The sequence below is a fragment of the Piliocolobus tephrosceles genome, chromosome 1 (assembly GCF_002776525.5).
Source record: "Piliocolobus tephrosceles isolate RC106 chromosome 1, ASM277652v3, whole genome shotgun sequence".
NCBI classification, from domain to species: domain Eukaryota; kingdom Metazoa; phylum Chordata; class Mammalia; order Primates; family Cercopithecidae; genus Piliocolobus; species Piliocolobus tephrosceles.
The window spans coordinates 165560889-165576858 of NC_045434.1; the positions used below are offsets into that span (position 1 = coordinate 165560889).

A 15970-nucleotide genomic window follows, 5' to 3' on the forward strand; every position below is an offset into this window, starting at 1 on the left:
CCTCCCTCCCTCCCTCCCTTCCTTCCTTCCTTCCTTCCTTCCTTTTTTTTTTTTAGAGTCAGGGTCTCACTATGTTACCCAGGCTGGTCTCAAACTCCTGGACTCAAGTGATTCTCCTGCCTCAGCCTCCCAAAGGACTGAGATTACAGGTGTGAGCCACTGCACCAGGCCTAAATTGCAGTTTTATCTCACTCATGCTCCCTGCCCTGCACTCTCCGTCCCATGACCCTCCTCAACTTTTTTACATAGCACTAGCCATCTAACATACTATTTAATTTACGTGCTTATTATATTTTTGTCTGTTTCTCCCCATTAGAATCTAAACTTCACAAAAGGAGAGGACTTTTTTTCTCTATTTTGTTCACTGATGTATCCTTAGCCCCCGGGACAGTGCCTGACAAAACATAGACATCCAAGCAGATTCAAAGAGTGTGGCACCTGAAATTTATTCAGTATGGGGGAACCTCTTTAAGGGGGAAAAAAAGCAAAATTGAGTATGAAAGTATTTGAACTGGAAAACAACTATCTAGAAATTTATAAAAGCTGACAAATGCCACAAACATCCCCAAATCCAGAAAAATAACAATATTTTTATAAATTAATTATCCAACATACCTCTATAATACCTGTTTTCTGCATTTTCTGGATGTATACTCTTTGATTACCTCTTTATATTTTGTAAATTTTTAAATAGAATAGAAAGATAATTCTGACATTAAGCATGATTCATTGCTTTTCATTACATGTTTCTTTTTAGGTTTTCCATTGTACATGTTTAACATAGCTAATACAGAATTTATCAATTCTATTATCATATACATTATACATACATATAGATATATACATATATGTATTTATAGGGTTTTTTTACATATTATATCATATTATATATGCAAATGATATGTTCATATCCCACTTGCTGTTTCTGGGGCCTAGTGGAACCTGGTATGTCATTCCAAAAATATTTGCTAAATTGAATTTTAGAAAGGGTTAGTTATTAAGCTAGAGAATCAAGTAACAACAATACAGGGAAGAGTGCAGTTTTATTTCATATATACACATATTAAAGGCAAAGCATAATTTTACATGTCAGCACAGCAGTCATTAGTGAGGTTAGAGAGGCATGAGTTAGCACCTCTGAAGTCTATAGATTCGTGATATAGGGCTTCTATGGTTGTCTCCAATTTAAAATAAAAAAGTTGGATACTCGATGAATAATAAAGGATGCTTATGGTATTTTATAGGAAGTACAAGCTCAATAATTACATTTTTAAAATTTTGTATGAAAAACTTCAAACATACACAAAAGTAGAGTAACATAAATAACCTTAGCATCTGTGATGATCAACATTGTCATCATTTACCAATCTATCTCTGCACTTTTTAAATTTATTTTCTGGAGTATTTTAAAGTAAATAACCAGATTATTTCACTTGCAAATACTTCAGTATATAGGTCTAACAGATAAGCACTTCTTTTTAACACAACCATACTACTACTATCATATCTAACAAAATTAACATTAATTCCTTACTGTTATGAAATACCCACTCTGTGGTGAATATCCCTTGATTGTCTCAGGAATGTAGTTTTACAATTGGTTTATGCTAATCAGGATCAAAAAAGTCACACTTACCATTTTGTCAATACATCTCTTTTAATATATAGTGTTTTCTCCTCCCACTCTTTTTTAAAAATGTCATCTATTTGTTGAAACATCGAATCATTTTAACTGTTGAATATCCCAATCTTGTTGGATTCATCTGAACAATTATTCATGATCACAAGAGGTAGTAGAAAAAGCTCAGTATTTAGAATAAAAAATCATGGCCTGGTGCAGTGGCTCACACCTGAAATCCCAACACTTTGGGAGGCTGAGGCAGGTGGATCTCTTGAGTCCAGGAGTTCAAAACCAGCCTGGGCAACATGGTGACAACCTGTCTCTACAAAATATAGCTGGGCTGGTGGTGTGCACCTGTAGTCCTAGCTACTAGGGAGGCTGAGGTGGGAAGATCACCTGAGCCTGGGAGGCAGAGATTGCAGTGAGCCAAGATCACAGCATCCTATGCATACATATGTATATGTATACATGTATGTCTGTCTATATACAGATGTATACATACATATATGTATATATGTGTATATATGTATATATGCTAAATTGAATTTAGCATATATATACTCTATATGTATATACATTATCTGTGTGTATATATTTGTACATGTGTATATATATCCTGAGTTCATGTTCCATCTTAGCCTCTTAGCAATGTTTCCTTAAATAGATCATTTCACTTCTTATTGGTAAAACTAATAGTGTTGAACTAGACTATAAAGTACTAAGGTACTTTTCAGTTGTTGGGACATTCAACTCCCAAACTCCACTCCCTGTTTTAGAGTTGAACAATAGAGGGAAAAAGATAGAGTAATTACTGTAAAGTTGTGTAGGTCACTGTCCAAGGTATCTCAACAAACTGATCTTGCCACATTATTTTCCCTATACACAGTTTATCTCCTATTATTTGTCATCATTGGTTTGTAAGGTTGAGATAATACTATTATAGGCCTAGCCCCCTTCAAAGAGATAAGTAGATACACGTGACAATACTTGAAACCCTTTAAAGGAAATGTAATAAAAATAATTTTGAGGTGGTATTTTTAGTAGGTACCCTAGTAACAAATATTATACTTAACATAATTCAATTTCATTTTCTGACTGAGTACATTTCTAAATTTCTTCGATATGAGTCGACATTATAATTTTCAGTGCAGCTGAGAAAAAAATAAAACATTTTGGATCAGACTTCCTTCATGAGTAGATGCATTAATTGGAATAACAAAGGTTGTTTGCTTTGCTGTATAAACATTATGGATCTGACAGCACTTTTAGAATCTTGCTTTCATGTGTCTATTGACAGCTTGTCTGAAAAAAGCTCAAATACACTTTTAGATCAGTTAAATCAATTATTTTCCTCCTGGCATGGATTCAGTGACTATCTGTACTGAATACTTTTGAACTGGTGACGTTTGGGGAAGGAGATACCAATGTCACCTTGAGTTGATTACCATCTGTGTTATGGCTGTCCATTAGAATTAAAACAACCCCTGACAAAACTATGTAATATACATATTATTTGAAACCTTTTATAATACTTTTAATGACCTCAAGTGGGTGTTAATGCTTTGACTGTTGACACAATCCTGTTAACATTAACTACTAAGCTTTGACATGATTAATACAAACTTAAATTAGGTAATTTCAAGTTCTAAATGCTCTATAAATAATAAACTAATTCTCCTTCCAAGAATAAAGACCTTAACAAATAATCAAATAATTCAATTTCTTTTTCTAATTTGTATGTAGGCTTAGACTAGGTACCCTTTCAAGACTCTGGGGTTTCAATTCTGTAAAATTCTGTTAATAGTTTTAAAAAGCATTAATTAATAAACTTTTCACCCTCTACTTTTAAAATATTGAAATGTTTTTAAATTGTTACACAACTAGCTATTCCACAGATAAAAGGTTTCTAGATTCTCTGAGTATATCATTGCTTTGTTCTAAGCACATTCATTCATTGAACAAAGATATACTGAATACCTGCTGAGTGCACACTCCTCTTCTAGGCACTGGGAATGTAGCAATGAACAAAACAGTATAGCCTATCTTATTTACCACTTATAGTGGTAGTTTTTGTTAGAGAAAAGAATTATTCATGACACTTATTAAAGACAGTAAGGCAGACTTTATTTGGGACTATTGTGATAGTTATAGAACCTCCTGCAATGAGGTTTTGCAGTAGGAGACAGATTGGGCTCAACTCCAAATACAACAAAGAAAAGTAGAGATTTATAGCCAAGGAGGAGGAACAGGATGTGTTGATGAATGGAAAATTACTAGGAGGGTGGGGTAATTCTTTGCTAAACTGACCTAACAGGATTCTTGCTGAAGGCAGGCCAGGGTGATCAGCTATTACCCAGGGAATGGTGTGGGGGTGAGAAATTTGGTTAGATATCAAGAGTGGTCAGGTAGTGAGGGTGGAGAATTTTGGCTAAATTGGCTTAGCAGAATTCTTGCTAAAACTGGTCTCTTGAAGACATGCCCAAGGCCAGGAAGTGGGTCAGAGGAGTCTGACTAGAGTTAGGTCAAGAAAAGAGTGTTTTGTGGCATTCTACTGAAAGAACCAGAAAATAAAGAGTCAAATAAATATATAATGTAATGTAATATAATATAAAATAAATATATAATGTAATCACTTATAGTAATAAGTGCTGTGAAGGAAAAGCAGAATAAATGAATACAGAGATGAAAGTGGGAATGGGGGAGGGTTGGGCAGGCATTTTATATAGATTGTCAGAAAGTCTTTCTGAGAATGTAGCATCTGAGAATTATGTACAGGAAGGAGTCATTGAAATAGTTGGGGTAAGAGCATTCCAGGCAGAAGGAATAGCAAGTGCAACGGTCCTGAGACAGTGCTAAAAGCATATTGGTGGAATAACAAGAAGGTTAATGTGTCTAAATTGGTGTGTACAAGTAGGAGAATGAGGGAATTTGTAGTTAGAATGCCTATAGCTAGATTATCCTGGGTAAGCTGTATTAAAACCTTTAGATGTTTTTAAAAGTGAGGTCAAATATATTCTGAGAATTTTTGAACAAGAGAGTGACATGATATGAATTATAAACTTAAAGATGGCTGTGTGGAAGAGAGTCTAAGGGGTCAAAAGTGTAAGCAAAATAACTAATTTAGAGACTATTGAAGTAGACCAGATGAATGCTAATAGTAGCTTACACTAGGATGGTAGCAGTGAAAATGGTGAGAGGTATTCAGATTTGACATAAAGATTTTGAAGTTAGCACCAAGAGATTTTGCTGGTGGTTAGATGAAAAGTGTGCAAAGAATCAAAAAAGAGAAATCAAAGACTTGGATTTTTGGTCCATACAATGAGATGAATAAGAGTGCCATAGACTGAAATGCCAAAGACTTTATGAGAAATAAGCTGGGGGAAAGAAGGGAGGTTGCGGGACAAAATTTTGATCTGACCATGCTAAGTTTGAGAAACTTAATAGCAATCCCAAAGGACACACCAAGTAGATAGTTTGTGACCAGAGTGAAGAGGCCCAGACTCAAAAATGTAAGTTTCAAAATCATTAGCATATAACCCACAGGACTGGAGATCCCTTAGGAAGTGAATGTTGACAGCAAAAGGAAGAGACTTCAAGGCTGAACCATCCCAGACTTAGAGACCCATAAAAGGAAGATGATCGGCTGGGCTCGGTGACTCATGTCTGTAATCCCAGCACGTTGGGAGGCTGAGGCGGGCGGATCACGATTTCAGGAGATCGAGAACATCCTGGCTAACACCGTTAAACCCCATCTCTACTAAAAATACAAAAAATTAGCCGGACATGGTGGCGGGTGCCTGTAGTCCCAGCTACTTGGGAGGCTGAGGCAGGAGAATGGCGTGAACCCGGGAGACAGAGCTTGCATTGAGCTGAGATCACACCACTGCACTCCAGCCAGGGCAACAGACCGAGACTCTGGCTCCAAAAAAAAAAAAAAAAAAAAAGGCTACAGTAACCAAAACAGCATGGTACTGGTACCAAAACAGTGATATAGACCAATGAAACAGACTAGAGCCCCTGGGAAATAATACCACACATCTACAACCATCTGATCTTTGACAAACCTGACAAAAGCAAGAAATGGGGAAAGGATTCCCTATTTAATAAACGGTGCTGGGAAAACTGGCTAGCCGTATGTGGAAAGCTGAAACTGGATCCCTTCCTTACACTTTATTCAAAAATTAATTCAAGATGTATTAAAGACTTAAATGTTAGACCTAAAACCATGAAAAACCCTAGAAGAAAACCTAGGCAGTACCATTGAAGACACAGGCATGGGCAAGGACTTCATGACTAAAACACCAAAACCAATGGCAACAAAAGCCAAAATTGACAAATGGGATCTAATGAAAATAAAGAGCTTCTGCACAGCAAAAGAAACTACCATCAGAGTGAACAGGTAACCTATGGAATGGGAGAAAAATTTTGCAATCTGCCCATCTGACAAAGGGTTAATATCCAGAATCTATAAAGAAGTTAAACAAATTTTCAAGAAAAAAAATCGAACGACCCCATCAAAAAGTGGGCAAAGGATATGAACACACACTTCTCAAAAGAAGACATTTATGCAGCCAACAGATACATGAAAAAATGCTCATCATCACTGGCCATCAGAGAAATGCAAATCAAAACCACAATGAGATACCATCTCACACCAGTTAGAATAGTGATCATTAAAATAAAAATAAAAAAAAAAGTCAGGAAACAACAGTGCTAGAGAGGATGTGGAGAAATAGGAACACTTTTACACTGTTGGTGGGACTGTAAACTAGTTCAACCATTGTGGAAGACAGTGTGGCGATTCCTCAAGGATCTAGAACTAGAAATACCATTTGACCCAGCCATCCCATTACTGGGCATATACCCAAAGGATTACAAATCATCCTGCTATAAAGATACATGCACATGTATGTTTATTGTGGCACTATTCACAATAGCAAAGACTTGGAACCAACTCATATGGCCATTGATGATAGACTGGATTAAGAAAATTTGGCACACGTACACCATGGAATACTATGCTGCCATAAAAAAAGATGAGTTCATGTCCTTTGTAGGGACATGGATGAAGCTAGAAACCATCATTTAGAGCAAACTATCGCAAGGACAGAAAACAAAACACCACATGTTCTCATTCATAGGTGGGAATTGAACAGTGAGAACACTTGGACACAGAGTGGGGAACATCACAAACCGGGGCCTGTCGTGGGGTAGGGGGAGTGGGGAGGGATAGTATTAGGAGATATACCTAATGTAAATGACGAGTTAACAGGTGCAGCACACCAACATGGCACATGTATACATATGTAACAAGCCTGCACGTTGTGCACATGTACCTTAGAACTTAAAGTATAATAATAAAAAATTAAAATAAAATTAAATAAATAAATAAAATTTAAAAAGGAAGAGGATCCTCAAAAGAAATATCCGCTAAGCCAAGAGGAAACTTAAGATAATATTTTCAGCTATTGTTAGACATTATTATCAACTGTATCCAGTGCTACTCAAAGGTCAAGGAAGATGTGGATGAAGAGCTAACTATTGGATATGATGACTGTGACGAGTGACTTTGTAGTGGAGTGATGGAGATGAAAGTCAGAGTGAAGTGAGTTTATGAAAAAATTGAAGTGAAGAAATAGAGAAAGTGGTTCTATACAATTCTTTTAAGTTTTGCTCTGAAGGGAATAGTAGCAAATGAAGGATATGGAAACAAGGGTAGAATTTTTAAGATGGGCAAAAATATAGCATGTTTGTATGCTACTTGTATGATCCACAGAAAAGGACGAACTGATGTGTAAGAGAGAATGAATAACTGAAGAACATTTAGCAGTGAATCCAAATGACAGTCTTTCCGGACCTTCCACATCAATTTTCGAGGAACTTGTACTCTAATGGAAAACATACACACTTCAGAAACAAATTTTAACTGGGCATGGTAGTTCACGCATGTAATCCCAGAGACTTGGGAGGTCGAGGCAGGAGGACCACTTGAGGCCCGGAGTTTGAGATCAGGCGGGGCAACAAAGTGAGGCTGGGACTATAGTTCCAGCAACCTGGGAGGCTTTAGTGGAGAGATCCCTTGAGCCTAGGAATTCCAGGCTGCAGTGAGCTATGATTGTGCCACTGAACTCCAGCCTGAGTGACAGAGTGAGACCCTGTTTCCAGAAAAAAAAAGGTAATAAATTTCAAAATGGTGCAAGAAGTGATATGACAAAGTTATATGTAGGATTGACTAAAGAGTATCGAACAGTAAGTTAAATGCCTTTTTATTTGACAAGGGGAAAAATGATGAGAACCTGAACCACTGGTAGTCCCAATAAAAAAAGGAAGGGAAAAGATGGATTTGAGGATTGTTTAGGAGAAGAATAAATAGGATTTAGCAATTGCTTAGTTATTAATTAGAAGAACAATGAAGCAATTTGGGATGACTTCCAGATTTCTGGAATGGTACAGAAATCTTGTGGATGGATTGATCATCCAAAAACAGTTCTTAGCCTATCACCTCCTTCCTTACAAGTGTTCAGGAATTTTACATAGCCTAAAGATTAGTGTTTAAAACTCTTTAGCTAGCGTTCACAGCCCCCAAAAAGTCTGCGTTTTTGGCATGCTTTTTACCTTCTGTATTAGTCTGTTCTCACACTACTAATAAAGATATACCTGAGATGGGGTAATTTATAAAGGAAAGAGGTTTAATGGAGTCACAGTTCCACGTGACTGGAGAGGCCTCACAATCATGGTTGAAGGCAAAGGAAGAGCAAAGTCATGTTTTGCATGGCAGCAGTTAAGAGAAAGCATTTACAGGAGAACTCCTCTTTATAAAACCATTGGATTTCATGAAACTTATTCACTATCACGACAACAGTATGAGAAAGAGCCACTTTCATGATTCAGTTACCTCCCACCAGATCCTTCCCATGACACGTAGGAATTATGACAGCTACAATTGGAGCTCCCCTGTGGGGACACAGCCAAACCATCTCACCTTCCTAATGTACTTCCTTGAAATTCAAAGGAGTAGTGGGATCCGGTTTGAAAATTACTGGTCTACAGAGAAAAATCAAAGTCCTTAAGTCTGGATTCAAGGCTCTCTGTACTCTGGCCCCTACCAACATGATTTCCTGTCTCATCTTTGTTATCCAAAGCTCTAGTCATATCAAATTTCTGTCAGTCCTGTGTATACACCAAGCTGGAGCAGACCACTGCACCTTTACTCCCACTCTTATTGTCTGGAACTTCCTTCATCCTTGATATTCTCCATCACAATCTGCCTAACAAATACCTCCACATCTTTAAAAACTCACCTCCTCTGTGAAGCATTTCCTTAACCTCCCACACATGTTTGACCTACCTGTCTTTAATAATGCTGTGTAACTTGTGTATTTAATTAAATCTATCATTGTACTTATCTGTTTACATGTCTTGTCCACCATTTGACCCTTAATCCCTTGAGAGCAAGCACTGTGAACATAGTAGGCACTTAATGCATGTTAGTTAAATTAATGAGTAATAAGTGAATGAAATCTCAGTTCAGAAATAACCTTTTTTGTTGTTGTTGAAACAGAGTCTTGCTCTGTCACCCAGGCTGCAGTGCAATGGTGTGATCTGGGCTCAGTGCAACCTCTGCCTCCCAGGCTCAGGCGATTCTCCTGTCTCAGTCTCCCCAGTAGCTGGGACCACAGGCAAGCACTACCACACTAGGCTAATTTTTTGTATTTTTAGTAGAAACAGGGTTTCACAATGTTGGCCATGGTGGTCTCAAACTCCTGACCTCTAGTGATCCACCCACCTCAGCCTCCCAAAGTGCTGGGATTTCAGGTGTGAGCCACTGTGCTCAGCCTCAGAAATAACTTTATCTTAATTTACCTGTCTCTTCCCAGGTAGCACTGAAGGCTTTTTCCTATTTATTGTTCTGAGGCCCTGTGTCACCTCTGTTCTAGCACTATATTGTGGTATGACATTGTATTTGTTCCATGACATTATTTTTCTTCCTTTTATTTATGGTGTATGTGTCCCCTACCTAAAATATAGAAGTGCATGGATTTTATCCTGTTTATCTTTATATCCCCACCACTTGGGTACCCAATAAGTGTTTTAAGAATGTATTATTTAATAATTAAAGGGCCACCTTACCCTTTAAAGTCATACATCATGTAATTATGTCCAACTTTTTCCACTTTCGTGAATAATTTTCTAATCATTCCTGGCTGGAGTTAATCTTTCTCTCTGGCATTCTCTTACCTGTAGTTTTCTCTCTTTTGTGTAATTATCACTTTCTAGAACAGTTCTTGATTTAGAGTGACTATAAAAGCCCAAGGACAAGAAAACTTTTATTCTTTGCTATATTCCTGTACAGTTGTGACTGTCAACTCTTCTTTTTTATGTACTGCTATACTTGAGTAGCACCCAGCCATACCAATTTCTGGGGTGCTCAGCATCATTCTACCCTTTCCTACTGGAAGAAGTTAAAAAAAAGCAACACCCTTGAATCTAATATGATTTATTTTATTAAAATAAACAATAAGCTACTGCATTTGCACCATTACTTGTTTCTATTTATAACAACCTCTTGCCTCACTGAGAATGACCACATTATAGTCATTCTTTAAGTAGTGATGAATGAATTTAAAAAAGGAAGGAATGCTATTTCCATTGTCATGTCCAGAGGGAAGTAAGACCATGCCTTTTATGCAAAACTGGTTTGCTCATTTAATATATTACTATTTATGGCCAGGCATAATTTATTTGTGTGGGCTACAGGAACACAATATTGTCCTTCATAAACTAAATCCCAAATAAAATAATAACTTTACTTTGAAAAATTATGCTCTTTTCCTAGACCATGCTAGCCCTGGAGACAAATAGAAATGTTATAGGAACTGAGTTTTTCCTGATGTTTTACAAAATTCTCCTCTCTGTTCTCTATGGAACCCAAGTGACCCATACTCATTTCCATTTTCCGGTGTTCCTCGACTCTGCTTGTCCATCCGGTGCCCATTGCAAGTCCCAAAATTTAGGAGAAGGGATTTTGTTTTCTCTTCACAGTGCCTACAACATTTTACTAATTGAAAAGATGATTTGGGGCCAGGCGTGGTGGCTCATGCCTGTAATCCCAGCACTTTGGGGGGCTGAAGCAGGTGGATGGCTTAAGGTCAGGAATTTGAGACCAGCCTGGGCAACATGGTGAAACCCCTTCTCCATGAAAAATAACAAAATATTTTAAATAATTTTAAAAGAAAAGATGATTTTATTCCTTTTTACAGCCCTTTACAATGCAAGATCTGCAACAAATTTCTCAGGAAACAGGCTGAGCAACACGTGAGGGATGTCACCCACAAACAGTCATGAGCGGTTATTGTTGCAAACCATAATTGAGTCGCCCGAGTCTAGTGTACCTTTCTTCTTTCTTTTACCACTTGGGTAATTCTTACCTTCTTAGGGAACATCTTCCACTTTTCCCCAAATTGGTGGCAGCTTTTTCCCCCACAATTTGGTTTTCCTCTTTGTGTAATCATCCTAGTGTCCCAGAAAGCTTCTCCTAAAGGGGACAGGGAGAGAACAACGCATGTTTCAAGGAGGTCCCCGTGCAAATTTGACACTTTGATACCCTTGCCAGTGTTCCAAAGTGACCATGCGGATGGCATTGCCACCGTAACCTTGTTCTTTTTTTGAGACACAGTCTTATTCTGTCACCTAGGCTGGAGTGTAGTGGCATAATCTCAGCTCACTGCAACCTCCACCTCCCGGGTTCAAGTGATTCTTGTGCCTCAGCCTCCATTACAGGTGTGTGCCACCACGCCCAGCTAATTTTTTGTATTTTTAGCAGAGAAGAGATTTCACCACGTAGGCCAGACTAGTCTCAAACTCCTGAGCTCAAGCGATCTGCACAGCTCAGGCTCCCAAAGTGCTGGGATTACAGGCACAAGCCACCACACCCAGCCCATAATCCTGTTCTTATGTTCTTTCATTATTTATTCACTTGATGACTCACATGGATCACTTAATAAATTGTGTAGAAGTTCAGGCACACTTAGGGAAATAATAAAAATTATAATGTATAATGAGAAGCTTGTCATGCCATCTCTCATGAGTTTTTCCAGGAAAAAAAAAATAGAGGTCAAAACTGTCTTCAACTATATTCTCATAAGTGGGGCTTTAAAATGCCCCGTGAAGAATAAAAGAAATCATCCTATCTTCCTCTATTTTTTAAATGTATATTTAAAGGCTTTTCCAATATTTCTCAAATGTTGTTTTAGGAACAATGAAAAAATAAATTTAGAAGTATTCTCTTTTTTTTATCCTGATTCTAAGTCACTTTTATAAAACATCTACTTCTTTCAATATGCTTTATTCAGTTAATTGTAATTTGGTTTGCTATAAAGTTTACTCATTGGGAAAATATTTTTTAGTAAACTAGGTGCTAGTTTTTCAGAATATAATTCAAGCCCTAACAATTTTTTAATGTCTAACATGCTAGATACAAAAGAATTATCCCATGAACAACACCCTCAAGGCTTTTACCTTCTCAAGGAGAAGACTTGTACCCATGAAATAATTTAAAAACAAATTACTTACTTTTTAATTCATGAATTTAAATGGCACCTCATTATATTCCTTTCACCAAGCTCTCTTTGATTATCTAAGAAAGAAGTTAGCTGGATTTTTGCTACCTATTTTCATTGACTATTATAATACACTTGCAATCATAGACTTATAAAAAAGAGTGTGATTATACATCCTTTCTGCCCTTTTCTCTACTACCCCATTCTAAAATCTAATGGTATCTTTATGATGCCCACAGGGCAAAAGCTAAGTCATGTGGTAATTTCTTAATGAAAACAACCTGGAAGACAAGGAGGAAATTTTTTCTTTGAGACTGAACTGATCAAAACTGTCTTTAACAAATGTCGTATTTCTGAGTCCCAACATTGGACTATGTTCCTGGAATCCAGATTCAGCTTCCATTCTGAATTATTGCTGGAAAGTCTCTCGGCATTGGTTGTATAGACACCCGTTGTTAACTCTTATCACTTGCCTCTTACTTTGCCTCTTAGTTTACTGGTTAAGTCTAGTCTGCATTCTTGATACTTAGCCCTGTTTTCCATTCCTACTTTATTCAATGTCTGAAAAGCTCAACAACTTCTTGATCATCTCCATCAGTCCAAAACTCATTCTGTGAAATTTGGACTCACCCTAGCAAACTCCAGGCTTTCACCTGAAGTTGGCATAATATCAGATAAACCAGGAACATACCACTCTGGCAAGTTTCTTGGTTACAACAAGTAATATCCTTAACCTGGTTATCACCTACCATTTATTGACATTGAAAAGAGACATTGCTCTTTCCTCTTTCTTGAAAGAGGTGCCATAAACACTTATTCTTGGACTCTATTTAAAGACAAATCTATTGAGAGGTATCGGATGAAGAGATGTGTAGATTGGTTGTAGAGGGAATGAATAACACTATGAATTGGGGAAATGAATTCCTAGTTAAAAAGCATATTCTATACCTTATTTCCTTATTTCCTGTTCAATAAATGGAGCATTTTCGTGGAAAAAAGCCAAAAGTTTTATGAATAGTCCCTTACTCTTTCCCATCTGTTAGGAACATTTTTCAAATATAAATTAAAAATAAATCCCTACAGAAATTTGCATGTTCTCACTCCTTTGCTGTTGGGAGCTCTACATTATTTGTGTCACGAGTCTTAGCCTAGATTGTATCTGATGGAATCCTTCAACTAGATGCAATAATCATATAAAAAGAACTTGATCTTACTATATTCCAAGTACTTTTCTGCACTAAACAAAAAATTTGAGAATTCAATGTTAACTATTTTTAATCATTTTACTATTTCTTCCATAATATGCCTTAGATCCTAAATTTAAATTTTCTGAATATTCATTACAAATCTGATATTTCATGAAACAAGATAGCTTTTTTTGGTCAATTTTTGGATAATTCATCTAGTCTCTATACTGTTATTCCATTTTGGCCTATAAGGAAAAAAAACCAACATCACTTAAACAAATACTCGACTGAGAAATCGTATCCATTTGAGTCCTCAAAAGTTTTGCCACATTAAAATAATATTTTCTACTTTTTTTTTTTTTTTTTTGAGGCGGAGTCTCGCTCTAGGCTGGAGTGCGGTGGCGGGATCTCTGATCACTGCAAGCTCCGCCTCCCGAGTTCACGCCATTCTCCTGCCTCAGCCTTCCGAATAACTGGGACTACAGGCGCCCGTCACCACGCCCAGGTAATTTTTTTTTTTTTTTTTTTTTTTTTTGTATTTTTAGTAGAGATGGGTTTCAGCGTGTTAGCAGGGATGGTCTCGATTTCCTGATCTCTTGATCCACCCGCCTCGGCCTCCCAGAGTGCTGGGATTACAGGCGTGAGCCACCGTGCCTGGCCAATATTTTCTACTTTTGACACATGCTTAGTCTATCTATAACTACAGTATTGTAAAATCTTGGTTTGGAGGAGCAAGGGGAATTGCAGAGATGATATCTCTATACTATTTCTGGATGACTTGCAAAGACGCGATTTTGTATGAACTTCATCTTAAAGTACTTCATGACTTCAGTGTGAAGTTTAAATCATAAAAAATATGCAACTGAGTCCAGTGAGTTTAGCAATAATTTTATAGAAATCGAATATGTTTATTATATGCGTTGAATGGTAATAGAAAACAGTTTGCATTCTACTATTTCCATTTTTTTTTTTTAATTATCATAAGCTTTTTCATTCGTTTCTATTGTCTGCTATTTGCTGTGAAGGCACTGCATTATACAACCTATTTGAAATGTTTTTAACAGTGTTAATATAGTAACGATCCTCCTGACAGTCTCATAACTACAGGATGTCAATCTCTGAAGGTTTTCCCAGTAAGCAAATCACAAAAGAAATAAATGTAGAAAGAACTGATTCAAGAACTGATTTTCATCAGTAGTATAGTAAATGAACAGTGAGTACCGCAGTGATATTTCCTAAATACAAAAGAATTGTTTGCACAGATCTCTCTGTTATACACACACACACACACACAAACACACACACACAGAGCTTAGCAGGAAAGTACTTCACTATATAACAGAGAATGTTCAACATTGTTTCTTTAAAAATCAAATAATCTCACTGAGGGAAGGAAAAATGAAAAGTCTCAGGTAGAAAAAGAAAATGAGGAGGAAAAAACCAAGACAGTATGTTAGTTCTCCCATGTTATACAATATAAATAATTTCAGCACTGAAAAAGGAATAGTAAGAATAATATATTCTGGATTATGTATGCATGCATTCATTTAGTCATTCAACAAACATTCATTGAGTGCCCACTCTGTGCTAAGGATTTTACTTGGCTTTGGGTATACGAAGATTTAAAAAAAAAAAAAAAAAAAAAAAGCTTTATTTTTGTCTTCAGAAATGAAACATCAGAAAGCATATTGACAAGTAAAACGATAGAGGTAAGCACAAGGTATGAAGGAAGCCTGGAAGAGGCATAAATACTCTTTTACTTTATGCTATCTTATGTTTAAATAATGTATTAGATTTCTTTCTCTATATTTCCACTATGGCTCCCAAGCAATTGTGTTCTTTGCAAGGTGTTGTCCAAAGAAGTATTTAAAATTTCCTTAAATTTACCATGCCATTTTAGTATTTAACTTTTTTTGTAACTCAGGCATATGATTTAGCTTTTAAATCTGTCGTCATAGTAGATTGTGTTATTTTTCAGCTAATATTTACTCTCCTATATCCTTGCCCACCCCATGGGAAGAATATATGTCACTACATCAACAAGAGGCTTGGCCTTGTGACTTTCTTTAGCCAATGGAATGTCAACAGATGTAATTTACCACATTCTTACAGAGCTTTTTAAATGTGCCTGCATAAAATGACCTGGTCTCTTGAGCTTCTGATCTCTGCCAAAAGAAGCGCTTTCCTCAAACAGTCCAGGACTGCAAAAACACGTATAGTCCAGCAAAGCTGTAGCCAATGCAAACGCCTGTAAGCATGAAATAAATCTTTATTATTATAAGCCACTGACATCTTTGGGTTGTTTGTTACTATAGCAAACATTGACTAATACAAGAGTTGACTTTATAAGTACACTTGTGTGAAAAGCCATAAGCAACATAAACAAAAGGCAGGATACTTGAATTTACTTTCAAAACAAAAAGATGCTAATGTTATACACAGATCATGGAATATGCTACAATTGTATCACCCTTAACACAGCTACCTTTTCACCATTTAGTACCAGAGTGTATGCATAAGATGCAAATATTTAGGAGCCAGACAGTAACCTATAGGTACGTCTATGTGTCTATATATTCGGGTAATTAATAGTTGTGGATCTG

The 15970-nt window shown here is 36.7% G+C and overlaps 1 long non-coding RNA gene across 1 annotated transcript in view; it reads left to right on the plus strand.

Moving 5' to 3' along the window:
* LOC111523284 overlaps positions 1-15610 on the plus strand; it is an 18680-nt gene extending 3070 nt beyond the window's left edge. The window contains exon 3 of the long non-coding RNA XR_002725491.2: positions 15346-15610. This is a non-coding gene — a long non-coding RNA (uncharacterized LOC111523284). The remainder of the gene's footprint in view (positions 1-15345) is intronic.
* Positions 15611-15970: the final 360 nt, after the last annotated feature.